General features: G+C 42.1%; 1 protein-coding gene across 2 annotated transcripts in view; it reads right to left on the bottom strand.

The window, feature by feature from the left end:
- The window catches only part of LOC117428804 (plexin-A2), a 144,590-nt gene that overhangs the window by 82,233 nt on the left and 43,730 nt on the right, over positions 1-18,627 (bottom strand). The window lies entirely within an intron of this gene.

Consider the following 18,627-nt stretch of genomic DNA (forward strand, 5'->3'; position numbering starts at 1 on the left):
TCTGAACCTGTTTCATCCTCATATGAGTTCTTTGCACTACTGTGATCCTGAACCCACCTTAAAATCTATTCCCTTAGCACAAGGGGTGACCTGAGTACTTCAAGCTTGAGTATCGCCTTTGACAATGAAAAGGAGTAACAGGTTTTATTTTATATAGTAAAAAATGAACTGCGGCTCACTGAAAATGACAACTGGTTTAAACGTTACACTTGCTTACAGCTCTTCAAAAGAGACATTTCTGTTCAAAGCAGCTCCAACTAACGGCAGTTGCAACAAAGTTAACTTTGTTATTCTGTGTTAATACTAGTAATTGCAACTGCACAGCCACAGCAGAATGCTAAGTCAAAATTGTAATTAATTGGTTCTGATACCTCCTGATACCCCCTCCTATCCTTCAGTTTTTTGTTTTTTTTTAAAGTTTCCTTTTGGTTTCGCAGTCAAATAGATACCAGACACCCACAGAAACCACAGAAACCACAGCCAGTATCCCTAGAGGATGTTAAAGAGTTTTGTGTTGCACTCCCCTCCCCCTGCTTTTAAACATTATACTTTAACTTTGCCTGGCCTGTTTATTTTATTTGGTTATGACCCTGAACAGGTTAAAAAAAGTCTCCTTGACCCCACTAATCAGGGGTTACCCCCCCCCCCGCCTCGTCATGGAGAAACTCAAGCAGCCCACACACTGAATCACCTATTCCTGGCTAATCCAGAACCGCAATGGAAGGAAATGGGATTCACATTAGCAGTGGGCCGCATTAAAAAACCATTAGAATCCCAGCTGGTCTCTGAATTAAAGAAGAAGTGATGCAGGCCAAGTCTGAGAGCATGTCATAAACTAGAGAGACAGACAGAGAGGCAGTAAAGCAAACAATGAGGGAATGTGGACACTTTGAAGAAAGCCATGCACGCAGAAACATTTGCTGAACCACAAGGAAGGCCAACATTCCGGGTCTTGTGACGTGAGGCAGGGGCCAGAGTTGAGGAGTGCAAGTGTGAAACAGTTAAAGACACATTCAAATGTTTTTTTTGAGCTTGCAATGTTTCGCTCCCATCATTTTTTTTTAAAACAGCAAAACTAAGCAATTAATTATTTGTATGTGCCAGATGCCTGATCCAGACGTTTGTTCACTGGACTTTCACAGCATTTAATGCAGTCTTTAATTCTTAATGATTCTCATTTAGCAATTTTAACACAGCTATATAACCTTTGAAAAAAGAAATTAAAGACCATAGCAAGCGCTTTGAGAATATGCCCCTACATCTCTTTAGGCTCAGCAATATGTTGTTATGATTGATTTCTGACTGCAGTTATTTTTAAATTGCCAGTTGGCCGAATCTCTTGCAGTTCAATGGCAGTCTTGCTGCTGCACTGTAAATTCACCCCTGTGCTGTTAAAGCCTGCTGTTCAGGAAACTATTCTATGAACACTTAACACCTCGTGTTGCTATCCTCCTCCATCTCCACCCCCAAAGGTGCTTAAAACAAACCAGGATTCGCTTTTGCAGAGCAAACGCTTAAATCCTGTTTGTAGCGTTTTATCTTTCCTCGATCCTGAATTATTCATCTCATTGCACAGACTTTCAAAGAGTTTGTTTGTCCCCCAAAGGACCCCGGGACACAGTAATTCCATTAAACAACTCGTCAGCAACGTGGGAGTCGAGCCAATAACATACTCATGCTGTACAACAAAGCCTTGTTCTGTTGATTACAGCGCTAGCACCCCCGACAGATTTCTCAAACTGCAGTTTAGTTTTCCAGTGCTATGCAGAAGGTGTCGGAGGTGGTCAGGGCATGTCTCCATTTTTAGAAGTCTGCTGCTGTCATCAAAAATCAAACCTCTTTCTTTTAAAAACGTTGTTCTTCTCATGTCTGGGATGAGTTGAAACAGGACAGGTCTGGTGCTTGAAGGCACTAGCTAAGAATTCATAAGACAACACCTGTACATATTACTCTTCTGAACTCGTATGTCAGCGAGGCTGCGCTGGCACGAAGACATTTGTGCCTTCAGCACCCCTTGCTTTGAACCCATTAGCTCTTGATCTGCAGTACAAAGCAGTTTAAATTGAGGCACTCTACCTCTGTGTGGTATTCAAATCGTGAATCGTCTATATCTATATATATACACAATTTAAAAAACAGGGACCAGGGCATACAGTACTGCGTATCTCCAAGATAAGCCACTGCTACACCACCTTGCCTCCTCTATAAAAGCAGCCGGCCTGATCTGAATCATTCATTTGTGTTCTGATTTGACGTGAGTTCGCTCTCTCGCTGTCTCTCTCTCTCTCCCTCATTTCAATAAGCGAGTGAGTGAGTAAACTGGGGTCTGGAGGCTTGCTCTTTGTTTGCGAGTCCCCAGTCATGTAAGTGGTAACTGAGCATTCTGTCTCTGAATCTTTCCCTCCAATCAGGAGGCAGAGCAGCTGTTTAAGCTGGCTTCCATGGCAACGGCCTCAGAAGTCCATCCATTGCAACGTCTGATTGTAATTTAATTAATCCTCGACGGCCCGTGGCTCTGCAGTTCCTGGACAGGGAGGCGCTGAGGACACGTGCGTGTGCGGCACGGTTAACTGTGAATGGTCTAATGCACTCCAGCAAAGCACCGGCTACTGCAAAGCACACATTAGCAGCCAGAGGAACAGCATTTTATTGCACTTAATTCTATTATATTACCATACAGAGTTGCAGTGTGTTCACACAATGGGCCACATTCACAAAGACTTTACCCACCAGTGCTTGGATTGAGACATTTTGTTCTAGGAAGGAAATACAAACAGTTAAAGTTACAGACCCAAACAGAAACAACGAAGGGGCATGTACTGACTCTTAAATGTACCAACTCTTAAATGAAGTTGTTTGTCTGGAGCTTTGAAATGTCAGCAGCACCGGGTAATTGTTTTCTGCATATTACACAACATTTCTCAATTATTCTCATTTTTTTAATGCTGTTGCTTAATTGCCTTTTGCCTGAGATGTAATGGAATGCACAATTATTTGCAACCAACTGATAACTCTTACAAAATCTACGTTCTACAACGCAATAGCGAACAGTAACAAAACCACACTTCACAGGCTGCATGTTCATGAAAGGGAATTGACTGTTTAAAGTCTGCGGAACAGTTTACTTATCTTGATAATGAATGGGATACATATCAAGAGTTCATTTGTATTGCCAATAGACAAATACTGTGGAGGGAATTTGCATTAGTTTTGTGTCCAATCTATGCAAATGTTGTAAGGAGACTCATAGCTTCATAACAGTAGCCATTTACTAAGAGGACAGGCAGCTTTGTGGCCAACCCACTGCACAAAAAAGAAAAGGGCTTTACAAACATTGCAAATATCTCCATCGAGCTGTATACAGAGTGTGTTCATTCCTTTTCCATGTCCAGACTCAATTTCAGAGTACTCAAACACACACATTGTTGCTTCAGTGCCGTGTTCAACCCAGAGGCACAGCAGCTATTGGATTTGTGCAACCCTGACAGGCAGAACAGTCCAGGGCTGACACAATAATCTGCTGTTCTCAATCTCCAATCTGCAGTAATCCATTGTAACTGTGTGCAATGTTCCAGTGATAGCTGCTCAGTCCGTGTCTCTTCATTCACTGCTCCTTAGACTGGATTGGCAGTGGGAAAGCAGATGCTGTTTATTTCTCTGGTGTTCTTTTTTTTTTTTTTAAACACACAGCTGTCTACAGGTTAAAGGCTGGGGGGTGTGATTTGCCAGTCTATATTCTCTGGTCTCTGCTAAATTGGTAAGAAAATACTGAATTACGTGCAAGCCATTCTGTAATGTCTTTCTCAGAGAATGTGCTGTCGACGCTGTGAATCTAAAGCAGTAGCCCGGAGCACTGAGACGTGTCTGTGTTGCTGGGATGCGACGGCTCCATCAGAACTCTTCTGAGATAAACAAGTTCCAAACTAGCAAGAAAATAAATACCCTGCATACACTCCTTGCAGCATTACACAAGACTCAGAATGGCTAGGTTTGCTTCAGGGTGGCTCGCCAGCGGCTGTCTTCACTCAACGCATTGTCTCATCTGGATAGAAGATATATCAATGCTGTGTGAATATACTGTATGGCCTCTCACAACTGAAATACTGAGAATGACAGCATTGACCCCTTGCAACTGCATATCTAGCCATCTAGGTAAGTCTTAATCTAAATGCATAAAGCATCAGCACACCAGCAAATACATGCACTACAGTGCCCTCTTCACATAATTGTATATACACACACATCTACAGGCTATTCAGAAGTCCGGACGGATGAGAGTTATTAACCCACATCAGCGCAATCATCTCCACAAGCTGGTCTCTTCATTATTTGCCTTTACAGTGGAGCTCGGTAAGCACACACCCATGTAATACAATACAAAATACAACCAGTAAGCGCTGAGAAAATATTCTAATTATAGTGTACTAGAACATAGACTGGCAGCCACCAGCACAAGACTTAGTAATGAAGAATTGAGAAGAACAAAGAAGTGAGAATGCACTGTTCATTACAAATTCTTTCTTCTTCCTGCATGCAGCTAAAACTAAATTCAACATCTTTTTTTTTTTTTTACCTAAATTACAGTCTCTGCGTCCGACCATGAGACAAATGAAGAGCATACCCCCTATTCTACTATCTGTCCCCTCTTTGAACTTAGCGTGCTGATTCAATTAAAATCCTGGCTTAATTAACAGGGTTATCGACAGGGCTTCTGGTTTCATTGTCACCTTGTCACTTTCAATTCTGCATTCAAACTTGGAAGACACCTTAACAGATACTGTACTGTCTACCCCATGCCTCCCCTTCTCCCCTCTCTCTCTTGAAACTGACCTGGGAATGAGGATACAGGGACACTGAAGCGAGGAATAATGCTAATACTGCAACCTGGACATCTGCTAGACTATTTGGAGGAGAGGGCAACAGTGCACAGCCTATATTTAGAAGTACATTAAAAAGCTGATCTTTTGCCAATCTGATGTAGTCTAACCTTAGATTGAGTTAGGGGAGTTTTCAAAACGCTTCAAAAGCATTACAGATTCTACATCAAATAACCTAGTTGTATGTATTCATTTAGAATGTATTCCAAGGTCCCGTTTCTTATTGGGGTTCAGTTAGGGGAATTTGTTTTCATAATAAAAAATATTTTCATTTCTGTTGTTATGGCCTGCTTTGGATGGATATCAAAATGCTACTGACGGAGCCATAGAAAACAAACAAAAGAAGAATTCCAAAGAAATATAATCTAGCAACAGCCAAGCCATCGGGAGATGAAACTCAACATTAACCTGCACTGTGAATTTAGTAAGTGTTGCATAATGCACAAATAAGAACTTGTGGTAACACTTTATGTGGTGTCTCCAGTTGCTGTGTATCTACATGTTAGTTACTCAGTAAATACATGTGCACTTATTCACATCATTACAATGTTATTATGCTTAGTTACAATGTACTTCATGTGTACATCGTTTTGCATGATATATGCAAGAACACGATTGTATCAGAAAAAAACATTGCAATTATGTGTAAGTGCATTTACTAAGTAACTACTATGTAAATGCACAGTAATTAGAGACAGTTCAAGTGGTACTTTCAAGTAATAAAATGCATGGTCTTTATCAGTTTAGTTCAAAAGATCTGGAGAGTTCCTACACTGTTAGTAGTAAAGTAAAGTGAAATCTGCACATGTTTATTACTGGCTAGTGGTGTAGCTGTTCTCTTCAGGGCAGCACACCCCATTGGTTCCAGCGGAGGGGGCGGGGGGGGGGGGGGGTGTATTTGGTTGCTGCAGTGTTAGTTTAGTTGATGAGATGAGTTGATGTTTTTAAAGAGCTACAGTTTCTTTCAAGCAGTTCCTTCCTCCCAGCAGCTGTCTGTGAAGACAGTCAAGTAAAAAAAAACAACAACAACAACAACAACAACAACGAGCAAAAGTCTCTTTTCAGAGAACACAGACATTCTGTTCCATCACTGGAACCTGGCAGAATGCTACAGCCAAGCAACAGCGTAGAGTAGAAGCCAAGGCAGCACTGAGCCAATAGGCTTTGGAAGCAGGAGGTACCAGTCAGCAACTAGTGGCTCTGGCAGCATATCAGCCTGTGAGCTGGATGGTCCCAGGTTCAGTTCTAGATGTGCTCAACACGCGACACTGTGTGCAAGTGAAGCCAGGCTGTGTGAGGAGCAGTCTACTGGATAAGATGCACACCCTCAGGTGCTGCCTGATTCTGGGACACTTCTGGAAATAATCTGAGAAGTGCAGAGAACCCAGGAGCTTATGCTAACCTCACACACCTCTTCTCCATTCCAGCACGTCAGCCTTACTGCCTCGCTAGACTTCCAAAGATGTGTTTTTACATCAGGTTTTACATGAAAATGATCAACAGCAGAATGGAGTGTGCTGTTATTATTACTTAGATCTAACATCTAACCAGATATTTGTGTTTCACATAGACCTAGGAACACGCACACACACACACACACACACACACACACACACACAGTCCCTTATCCTTGTATTATGAATCATATTTTTCCAAATAATGTAGCCTGATCCTCATAAAACTAATATGACAAATGCATTGATCATCAATTGGTAGAAAACCTGGAGGCTTCGGAGATGGATGTGGCCTTTGTATTGCTTTCGGTTGTTTGCAACATATTTGAATGCTAAGGGGGTTACAGTATTCCACCATGAAATCACATATCAAGAGAAAAAAAACAACAGCTTGTTATTTGCTGAACTGTGCCTGCCATTAAAGAAGCACCGTCCAGCCACGTTGTCAAGAACCATAGGCTACCAATCATGAGTCGCTAAAACCAATTTACTGCCGGCTCACAGCACCGGCCCCCTGCTCAGCTCCAGACCCCTCGGTGGCTTCCTCCTCATGCATTTTAATGTCCTTTCAAATGGGATCTGATCCCACAGGCCTGCTGTTTGTGTGAGAGGTGATTTCGATGTCTTTCCTATTTTCTTGTTCAGCGGTCTGAAGCCTGCAACCACCCAAATTCCTAACACACACACGGGCCTCTCTAAGTGAAAGTGTTGACCTAATAACTCCCTCCCCCCTCCCTCCATAAATGCACACAAAAAGCCAGGGTCACCGCCCCCCCCCCCACCCACCCCCACCCCGAAAGGTCAGAGGTGAGGGAAAGGGTAAATCTCTATTGAACAATAAATGTAGCAATTTCAAATCCTTTCTAACTTATTTCTCAACTTCTACTGAAGATAACATGGTGGCGTAGATGCCAGGCCAGAGATGGAGTATAGACTATACTTCTGACAATGTTGTTCTGACAAGGAGGCTGTGTGGTCCAGTGGTTAAAGAAAAGGGCTTGTAACCAGGAGGTCCCCGGTTCAAATCCCACCTCAGCCACTGACTCATTGTGTGACCCTGAGCAAGTCACTTAACCTCCTTATGCTCCGTCTTTCGGGTGAGACGTAATTGTAAGTGACTCTGCAGCTGACGCATAGTTCACACACCCTAGTCTCTGTAAGTCGCCTTGGATAAAGGCGTCTGCTAAATAAACAAATAATAATAATAATAATTCTAGATCACTGCTGAGAATGCCCTTAGCGGACAGGACCTCCATCTTCCCAGGACACTAACTACGCACATTAAGGAAGACACTAAATCTGAGGTGGACAATAAGCGGACTAAGTTGCTCACAATGCATAGGGATTACAGGGTCAAAGATCTAACAAAAATGGCAGAGGAGGAGAGATGGTATTAACCTTTGTGACCTGGCCCAAATTCCACTACAAGTCAGTAAGCTTGTTTAAAGGAATAATTTCCCTTAGCAATTGGAAACTACAGGGAGTCATAAGAGAATTTGTTTACATCCAATAGGTATAGTAATAGTAATACTGAAAACCAACTGGTATTGGGTCAATCCAAACCAGGCAGCAACACCAGTGCTCAGCTTACTGGTATAATGTTTCTGCTGTCTGTCTGCAGTCATTCGCATGGACGTAGATGCAGCTATTGTGTGGCTGGACGCCAACCTCAAAACCAGGACCATCTCATGAAAAACCTGTGCAAGGCTCCTCAATGTTGTGCTGTACCCAAATGTAAAAGGGTTTATGAATGAGTAAGAGCAGTGGAGATTAAGTTTGCAACAAACTAAGTTTACACTGCAATTATTTTCTATGAAACGGATGTTTGCAAGATCGGACCCTATACTTTGGATGGGGGTAGGGTTAAACAGCTGAAGACTGTCCAGACGTGAGCCCCACAAGTGTGACTCAGTGAACTAGGCTACAGCTGCCGAGGACAACAGCCCCGCTCAGCCTGTGACAGGCAGGTGCAGTTGGGGGGGGGGGGTGTTACCAGAACCAACCCGTGAAAACAAAAACTTCTCTTCAATTGATCAGCGTCACAACTCACAAAGAGTTACACTGACAGCTCGCCATGGAGGCAATACATGCATGCCTCTCTGTGTGCGTGTCTGTGTGTTTGGACCCGTTTAATATACACCATACACCTGCAAACAGACTGGAGGGAAACAGACTTGGTCAGTGGTGTGCATATATTTAATGTTGCACACAGAGATACAAAGCGTGCATTTGTACATTGATATAAGCACACAGAACAAAGAGCTGAAACAGAAGGCGAAATCAAAGAGAGAGAGACAGCCTGTGGGAGAGAGATTGTACAATAACTTGGGGATTTTAATACCCAGCTTCAACTAAAATGCCCTTTTTCTTTTCATTCCGATGTACTAACCACTGTATACGTCTGCACCCGTAAGTTAAGAAAGATGGACAGGATAACCAGGCGAACAGAAAGTTGTTCTGTCACTAAATGGATTTAGAAGCAGGTAAAGTACATGACACACACACACAATTTTTTTCTATTTGTGAGTCCCAATGCTATTTATAAAATTGACGCAGTATCTCAATATGAACCCCTCAGGGTTTTCTGTGGCTCTGGTGTCTGTCCTTTTCTTCCAGTGCCTGGCCAGTGGAGCTCATTAGAGGCATTGGAAATCAATGGGGTTTGCATTACCAGAGAACCGGGATAATTCCAGTCCAGTCACAGAGCTTCTCTTTGAATTCCTCAAGTGGCTCGCCTTGTTAATGGAGGGTAACAAGCAACTTGAGACAAGATCGATCCAGACACCTTCACCGCAGGAAAAGTAAATACAAATAAAATCCCTCCTTTGTAAACAAACAATTTTTCATATGCGACTGACAAGAGGAATCTGAGTCATCCCTCTCTCTAGTCAGGTAGTGTGGTGGAGGGAGGGCATACGGCAAAGTGAAACGTACATCAAACCAAAAACCAGACTCTTTTGTTGCCCGGCAGCATTAGCTGTGAAAGGATGTGCCTGAGAGTTTTTAACAGATCAGGCTCTGACTAAAGAAGGCACTACATTTTTTAATTTACTTTTCCTGATTTGTCATGTTTAATCTAAATATGTATATAGAAGAAAAAAAATACCCCCCCCTCCCCGCCCCCCTACAATGATCTGATTACCATCATTGCATTTCACTTTTTGTTTGCTATATTTTTTAAAGCTGTCTGACACATAGCACCACGTCAGACTGTTTTTTCACAGGAGGCAAACTTAATGTGTCTAGTTATGCAAATTAGGATCTAATTAATTAAGCAGTGTTCTTCAGAGGGAAGGTTTCATTATAATCTAATTTGGCTCAGGCTGGGTTTGTGCCACCTCCAGTCGTTAATCCCACTGGCTCTGAAGTGGACACAGATGGGGACAGGGGACTGACTGCATCTTTGATGGCAGAGGGACGCTGGTGTCCCCCACAAATCTTGACAGGGGGAGCTTTTTTGCAATGTGTATGCTGACGGACATTTAACATTGTGCATTGCTGCAGCTGGAGTCTTTGGGCTTGCATGGGTACAAATTGGAATCTGCCCCTTTAACCTGATACCGTCACCATGCTGGGTATTGGGCAGGGACCCAATCACTTTGGTAAAGCAACACAAAGATGTGTGTTTATGCATTGTCCAGTATGCATGTACTTGTGCGCACAGACGTTACACTCCTAAAAGCAGCTCTGACGACCTATAATGCTTGCTTCCAGCTCAGGGCTCCTTAAAGACAGCCAGATCATGCATGGCATCAATCTTATTACAGGATTTATTCGATCTCTCTCCTGTATTATAATCATGTAATGCAGCAGTACAAAAGCACTCAGAGTTAAATGTCAGCTATACAATACTAATCCAGTTATTTATTCTGCTCCCCTATGAATGGAGGGAACATTAAGAGTCGGAATTACAGTACAGTCATCAAAATAAGTAAGTAAATAAACAAAGACTACACTTATTTAATTTAAATTATGCAACGCTTCGGCTGAGATCAATTGTACTTATTGATAGTGTTTCCCAGAGTGCATGTGTAGAAGTCATTACTATAGATCTGTTCAGAAAGAGCCATGTGTTGGCATGTGTGGGAGTGTGTGTGTCGCATTTGAATCCAAGTGTACAGTCTTTGATATCATTCGGCCTGTTTGCAAAGGCTTGGTTATAGGAGTGATATTTCCACACAAGGTTAGTCATTAAAACCTGACTATACAGAAATGGACAAGACAATACCACTTTACAGAAGAGGATACATATGTGATCTATATTAGAATATGCAGATAGTATAGTTTTATGAAATGCAAAATCCTGTTCAGCCTGCAGTGGCAGAAGCTGCAAAGTTGAACAAATGCCGGCTAACATAACAATTGCACCACAAGAAGACCACAGCACATATTTCTGTCACCACTAATTTAAAGGTTTTGAACGGAAATCATATTTTTTCCCCCACTTCAGAGGAAGGAAATTCCTAAACAGGGAGTCGGAGCGGAACAGTCAGAGGATATGCTTTTGGAATCAGAGATCCCAGCGCTGAAGAACTGGAACTGCAATATGAAATCACTGCACCACAATATTATTAGGCCAGAGTCCAGTATGCTGTGGGGTGGATTACATCCCCAAGAAAGAATACCGAGTTAGGTTTACGGTTTAGAGCAACATGAAATATCCCAGGGGTGGTGTGTGTGTCGTGCATTAAAGACTTTCTGTACAGGAAAGAAACTAGATAGTGACTGTTCTGTAGACACACACCACCTCGGATTGCAATGTCAAAACGTCAGCAGCCAGAAATTCAGAGAGTGCCCAAAGCCTCAGAGGCAGTGAGCAAAGCAGACTTGACCCTAATGTTCATTTGATTTAATTAGGTCCACAGAAAGTATATAAAAAAAGTCACATTTCCCTTGAGACTCCAACTGGATATATATGGAAATAATTATCATTTTTTTTAAATACTGTGGTTTTGAGTATTCAAATTTGCACCACTTTCTTTTATTGTGCTGTATTGGACTCATGGGGATAAAATATATTTGAATATGAATATATTTCCATGGGTTGGGTGAAAACCCTGGACTGTTACTGTTACTGTCCCCAGTGGAGTGGAGCTGAACAGCCTTAACCAGGTTGTGAAGGTGAAGAGGCCATCGCGTTCTGTTCCATATTTCTCCTCTCGCTTGTTCCAGGTATTAGCGCTGACTGGAGCGAGCCTTTGCCGACAGACACTGCTGTACTAGATAACTAGGCCAGCGCCTTTAGAATATTAGTGCTGGTCAGTGCATTGGAGTGTGTGTTATTATAACACATGACTTGTTCTGCTGGATACCCTGCTGAGAGCTTGATTGGAACGCTGGCAGCTCAGAAAGCAAGCAGGAAACGCAGCATCACTAACCTCGCCTGTCACCGCCCGGGGGGGCCAAGGGGTGGTAAGGGGGGGGGGGCAGAGGGTGAGCCTCAGAGGATAGACCAACCTCCCCCACCCCAGCAACAATCACATCATGGAAAGACTTGCATAACGGTTTAACAAATACAACGGCGCAAGGCTTGCATTGTCTGTTTCACAAATTAGCCCCTCCAATCTGAAGAGACAGACTGTGCTGTATGGCTATAGCTCTGCTGCAGAAAGGCAATAACCCACAACCCTGTCAATGTTAATAAAATCTAGGAATATTCTTAGGGCATGCATGTAGGCTGTTGTTTTTTTTTTCTTACTTTTAAAAACAGTTTCAATGTTTTATTTTTTTTTAACTTCTGGTCAAGTTTGGTTCAAGAGATTGCAATACAATTTTTTTATTGTAAAATGTTAGAGGCAGTCAGTATGTTGCCTGCAGTAGAACAGTCGCCTACGGGTTTAATAAATCTACATGCTTTGCACCTTGCAAGGCACCAGCAGACCTGTACAGTTTCTAAAAGTTGCTGGAATTTCCAGCACTTCTTGCAAATCATTTGAAATCCTGTTTCTAGGAGCCTGTTTTTTTTCTGTGAACTGAACAATACTATTAAAAATATATATATTTTTTTGCTATCCATGCACAGACAGAGGTATGATAGGAGAATGAATCACCAGGATCTGGTTTAATCCGTCTGTATTCAATTTCCCAAACTATTGCTTTCTGGTTTAAACTCCTTTTGTTCTGTAACAATGAACCCTGAATAGCCTCTTCCACATGTGGGGACAGTTTGCGACAGAAACAGATCCAGCAGAAGGACGGTCCTGTCGGTACTTGGGATTTCATCAAGATAGATCTCTGCCTGGTTTGTGTTTAAGAACAAACACACTGGTCTACCTATAACCCATAGCTGGGAATGATGCAATTCTATATGCATAACAAGTGGTATAGTCGTTCCAGTACAATTTTCTATAGGCAACAGTGGTATATTCGAACTCGAATAATAGGCATGCTTAGTCACATGACTCACATCTCCCGCACTGTCTGATTCAGTCAGTCAGCCCTCTTGATGCAATGAAAAAAGCATTAGGAACTTCTATTACAAATGGCTTCTTTAAGAAGGCTATAAATGCTGATGAAGACGACAGCAACAGTGCAGCGACTACAGCTGTGTGTAGAAATGAGATAAATGCATAACCTATTATATGTGTTACTATAAGTTCAGTATACAAATAAAATGTGAATTTGTATAATTATTGTTTCAGAAAATCTATATTTTAGTGGCGTTCCGGTGCCTTCAGATTTAGGTCTACACCATTGTGCATAATATTCTGCCTGTGATAGTAATACAGTAATATTACAGTATAACTATTAATGGAACTGCTCAAGCTGTTATGCAGCCCTATTTACATCCCCGCTGCACTGAAGAATGCAGAGTAACCAAAACTGTGACTTTTTCTAAAGAAGAAAATGCCAAGCTATGTGCATATGCTGACTGAGAAGGTATCACAGTATGCCGCTGTAACTCAATCTCTGGGTGACTAAAAAACATGTTAGGACTTCATCTAAACCTCTGGAAGGGGGTTACAGCAGCTGTTATAATCAATCAATCAATATGTTTAAGCATATTATATACAACACATATGTATACTGTTTGCAAACACACAGATACAGTGTCTCCGCATGGCATTATGAGAAATCCATTGAAGTGCTGATTCTAGCAGATGTTCTTTTTCCACAATCCATCATGAAAGATGGATTTATCAATAATATATATATATATATATATATATATATATATATATATATACACACTGTATATATAGTTTCAGTGCGGTTTGTCTGAGCATGGAAGTGTGTGTAGCAATGGAATAAACATAATAATGATTACACACTCCTTGTAAACCGCTCTGTTGCCTGCTGACTGCAGTATTAAATGAGGACGGTGCACAATACACAGTGTGAGAACTCGTTAATCACGTGATAATCTCCAGGGGCTGCTGTGTTCTCATGCCGCACACCGTGCCAGCCAGGGGAGCTCCCCATAGAAAAATGTACCATGCTAAATTTGCACTGTAATTGTACAGTTTTCCCGTGTTTTAACACTTTGCTACGCTTTTACTATGGATCAATGGTATTACCAGTATGAGTGCCTCCCCCAGCACTGCCCACACCCTGCACTGAAATCACAACCTCATTCATTACTGCAGGGAACTGTGAGCAATGCATCACCTTCCATTACTCACATGCAGTCAAAGGTTCCGACACACTGCTGTTATCTGTTTGGAGAACTTAGAACATTAAATCGGCCATCCAGGTTTTCTTTCTGTGCATCTTTTTTATAAGAATGCATCATCAATTCCACCACCCCAGTCGTAAAGCACTTTATTGTGAATGCGTGCGGAATGTGCCACGAATAGACATTTACTACAGATTAATTCAATAGAGTCCTTGACGTGCAGTACCAACCGATGTGGGATACTGGACATACTGCAAACACCCTGGCACTGTGGTATTACAGTCAAATGGATGGGAGACGATTGAGTTGCGTATCCTGGGAGGCAGAATTGTTTTTTCTGTCACTGTCTTGTGTATTTATATCTCCCAGACTATTAGCTAGGTGTGTGGGGGTTACTAATGGGAATCTGTGGGGTTGTCCAGGGCCTGTGAGGAGGCTGTAATTGGACTGTCATCCCTGCGGGAGTCAACGGCGTGGCTGCCTGCCTGCTGGGTGAGTAATCTTAACAGGGAGGAGGATGTGGAGCTACATCCACAATTAGGGACGGGGTATGCTATGTCTAAACCAGGACCACACTGCTCTTACTGCATTTACACATGTCAAGACATGGACTTCAGATACACTGTGGGTTTCCAGCGTGGTCACTTTCATTTTTAATTGACCGCCTTTTCTTTATCCAATCCAAGCTCACTAGTTATACTACACAGCCTTTGGGAAATTCATCCAGCACTTCAATAAACACACTAAATTCTAAGGTGAAAACATTTTTTTTGGTTTTACTGTGAGTAATTAGGGAGATGTCTGTGATGTTTTACACCGAGGAGAGATGAGGATTAGGCATTTCTGTTTTGTAGAGGTCACAGGCAAATAAATCTGCTATGCAACGATAATAATAATAATTCCAGCTTTAGATAATGGAGACTGACCCACACAAAAGGAATGTCTGGAGAGAAGATGAGAAGGAAGGAGCAGTAACAAGCACTCAAGGCATTTCAATCTCTGGGGCCAGGAGTCCCTAACCTGGCTCTGTTTCCCTGGCTGGGTGCTGGCTGAACGCACAGGCAGGCAGGCAAGCCAGAGATCACTCAGATGGAAAGAGGAATGGTTCCTGCAGCACCTCTCTGGGACTCTGCTCACTGACCCCTGCTCTGTCAGGCTGTGTTCTCATTATTTCCTTTACACTCGACGGGTCAAAGAGATGGGTCTGAAGAGCACTCCATCACCTTCCCCCACCCGTCTGCACGGCTGCCTACCACCAAACTGTCAAAGCTTGGAAGAGGGGCAGAGGCAGAAGATGCTAATTTAGGACTGTATCATGCTTTTTTAAAATGCATTGTTTGCTACAATGCTTTACAAATTTTTTCTTTTTAAATGCCTATTTGTTCTACACAGAGATTATTGGTTACTTCCAGAAAGCATTGTGCATATGTTAATTAATTCTACATTAGGCAGTGAAAATAAAAATCCATTAGCCTCCAATGTCGTGGGATGGTTATTGTAACACCTTTTGCACAACGACAACTCTCATTCCATAATGTCCATCACTAACTCTGAGGGAAAGGGTAATGAACCAACCACAGGACGAGCGTAACTAAAGATTGGGGAACCATCCCAGCTGACAGTCTACATGCTACATATCCATTGTAGTCAATGGGACTCAGTGGGAAAATTATTTCATCAGCACAGCTGGCCATGTAGACTGAATTACAAGCCCTGACCGCTCTGAGCTGGCACTTTTCACAGCACCACGGCCAATTTGAAAAGAGGAGAATCAATCAATGTGATTTCGAATCAATCAGCCCTTCAGTAACACAACGTGACAGAGGACTGGAGAACGCACCCCGCCTCCTCTTCGGCACAGCCCAGGCATCTCCTTCTGCGCACCATTTCCCTTTGTTAACTCTGTGGAAGGGAGGCAAGAGCTGTCTGCTCCAGCTGAGGACAGGGGGGTTTTAGGTCAAAAAGGGATATTTACCCTTGCAGCGTCCCTGGACGAGTCGCCTCCACTGTCCCATTTACTGCCTGATTAGCATCACGGCTGGTTAAACAAGCACTTTGCAACAGTCCACAGCAGAATCCTGCTTTCCAGTACCCTGCTCTTCTGCTCATACGGTAACAATCTACTGTATGGGACAGGTGTATATCTTTTATTCACAAGAAGAAATACAGCAGTTTACCAAATAGTGCTAAATCAAACCCGTGGTGCTATTTTAACAGACAGATTAAAACAAAATTGATGGTGCCTTCATGTTATCATCTATAATATAATGCATGTTGTATAGGACATTCAATCAAACTGCGGTTTAGCTGATGCTTTGAAGTCAGAGGCAAGGAAGCCTTCAATTTGTTTATTTGTTTTGATATAAATTCCTGTTTTAAAATGCATTTCTGTTTGATAAAACTGCTGATTAACGCCCTGTTGTAAATGGCACTGTGGCACCACTGTATCATGCTTTTCAAAGGCATGCATCCTGATTCTTTTCTTTAACATTCCCTCTTGCTGTACAGTGCATGTGGGTGTTGAGCTGGTGTTGGAATTGGAACACACAGTGTTCTGGAACACGTCAGCCAGCTGCGGGCTCCAATGCCACATGTGAATGTAAATGAAGAGGCAAACATTTCATTGAGATGCGTCATCTCATTTCCAATGCATTTTAAAACAGCTTGTGTGAACTCTATGGAGTTTGAGAAGTTTGAGAAAAAAACAAAAACATTATGCATTATAAAATAGATACATAGACAGGAAACTTAAAGAGTAAGTAGTGGTGTATTTTTCGGAACCCAGCTACTCTTTACCATAGTACAATTATAGGTGCAAAGACTGAAGGGGGTGTTTGGAAAAATCTTAAAGAATTACTGAAGCTGTCCAGCAGGAGAAGGGATGGTAAATATGCAGTCAGCGGGAGAGATGGTGGTAAAGATGGTGCCATCAATACGGGGCTGTTAATGGCAGTGATTGCTGAGATAGGCGATGATGCCAGGGCACTAGTCTGTACAATGCGTGTGGAGTATCTGTGACCCTGTATGCCAGCCGCTTTAAAAGCAAGAAGATGCTAATCGTATTAGGAAAACTGATTGCGCTGAAGTGGAATAACTGAAGATAGCCCTGCCCCTGTTACTGGAGAGCAAAAAAAGGATGTTGGCTATAGAAAAAAGGGGAGGAAAATCATAAAACAAAGATATGGATTTAAGAAAAGAACAAAAAAGATACGTCAGCCTGCAGACACTGGGTTGGGGTTTGTTTTTTCAAATCAAACCAAGGGTTTCTTTTAATCTAAAAAAAAAGATTACTGCATCAGCCAAACCCCCCATATTTGTAAGATGACCCTGTTTCCTCCCTGGCACTGAATGAATGAATGGGAAGCGGATAATCATGAGACATGGCAGCTCAGAGCTGGTTATTATCACAATACTGCCAATCTCGGGGCTGCAATTCCAAATGGGTTTTCACCCTCTTTTTAAACGAAAATACTTTTAAAATATCCAAGACTAGGGAGGCAAGGCTCCAGCATCTCTAAGTGATTGGGTCATTAGTTTTATGTACCTGGCAGCACCTTGTGGTCCTAGAAATCATTGAGAAGCATTTCCTCAAGAGCTGGATTCCTTCACAATTCTGAAGTTCTCAGTCATTTTTACTGTGGATTTGCCATTATCATCATTAGCAATACAGTGCTCCATTTTTATTTTATTTAGCTATCTATCAAAAAAAAAAAATCATGAAATACTGAAAACATAGAATTAGTGAAGAGTCCTGATACAGTAAAATATAGTACATAGTACCGTCAACATGGGCTAACTGTGAAATAACCACATTTGGGAATTAACATGGTATTTTTTAACAAAATACCAAGCTTTTTGTTGACTTTTAGATTGGCAGTGTGGATTACACAGAGAAGGGTGTGTGCGTTGTATGAAGTATGACTGAAGAATGCCAACAGGGAAATAAAGCAGAACTTTATTTTTTTGCTTGACTCTCCCTCAATGAGTTTTACCTGTGGAGAGTGAGCAGTAAGGGGCCTTAAAAGAGTTAAATCCCTGGCTGTCTGAAACTGGAAAAAACTAAACCATTCCATACCGATGCGGCTCTAGTCATGGCACACAAGCAAACCAACTTTGGTGACTCATCAGTGATATGAACAAGATGTGCTGGCGACCCCGGGCCAGACCGCACAAAACCAGGAGGCGACATGAGTGGGTGTGCTGCTAACTCTAGCCCCAGGGCGTGAGTCCTGAAGAATGACTGTAGCTTCACTGAAGTAACTTGTCAAAAAAACAACACAATAAATAATTAAACCACAATAACCCATCCTTCCTGCCGTTCTCAACGACTGAAACAATTTAATTGGAAAGAAGCGACCCAGTGACCCTCTGGATGCCAAGATATCCATCTTAAGAGCCTAATTAGATCTTATAACATAGAGGTGCTAGTCCTGGCTTGTGTGACAGGGTACTTAAACTTTTAAGATTAAAAATGCACCTTTAAAATCAGCTTGAAGGAAAAGAGATGTCTGTCCTGTATGTTCAGCTGTGGAGGAGTATAGTCTCTGAATAGGGAAAACACATTGGAATTAAAGATAAGATCTGGCTTATTAAAAAGGACTGGAAGAACTACATTCTCAAGATAAACGTCCAGTTAAGATCTGATAAAAACAACTACCTTCCATACTGCAGCCCAGCACTT

This window comes from Acipenser ruthenus, chromosome 29 (genome assembly GCF_902713425.1).
Source record: "Acipenser ruthenus chromosome 29, fAciRut3.2 maternal haplotype, whole genome shotgun sequence".
In the NCBI taxonomy this organism is placed as follows: Eukaryota; Metazoa; Chordata; class Actinopteri; order Acipenseriformes; family Acipenseridae; genus Acipenser; species Acipenser ruthenus.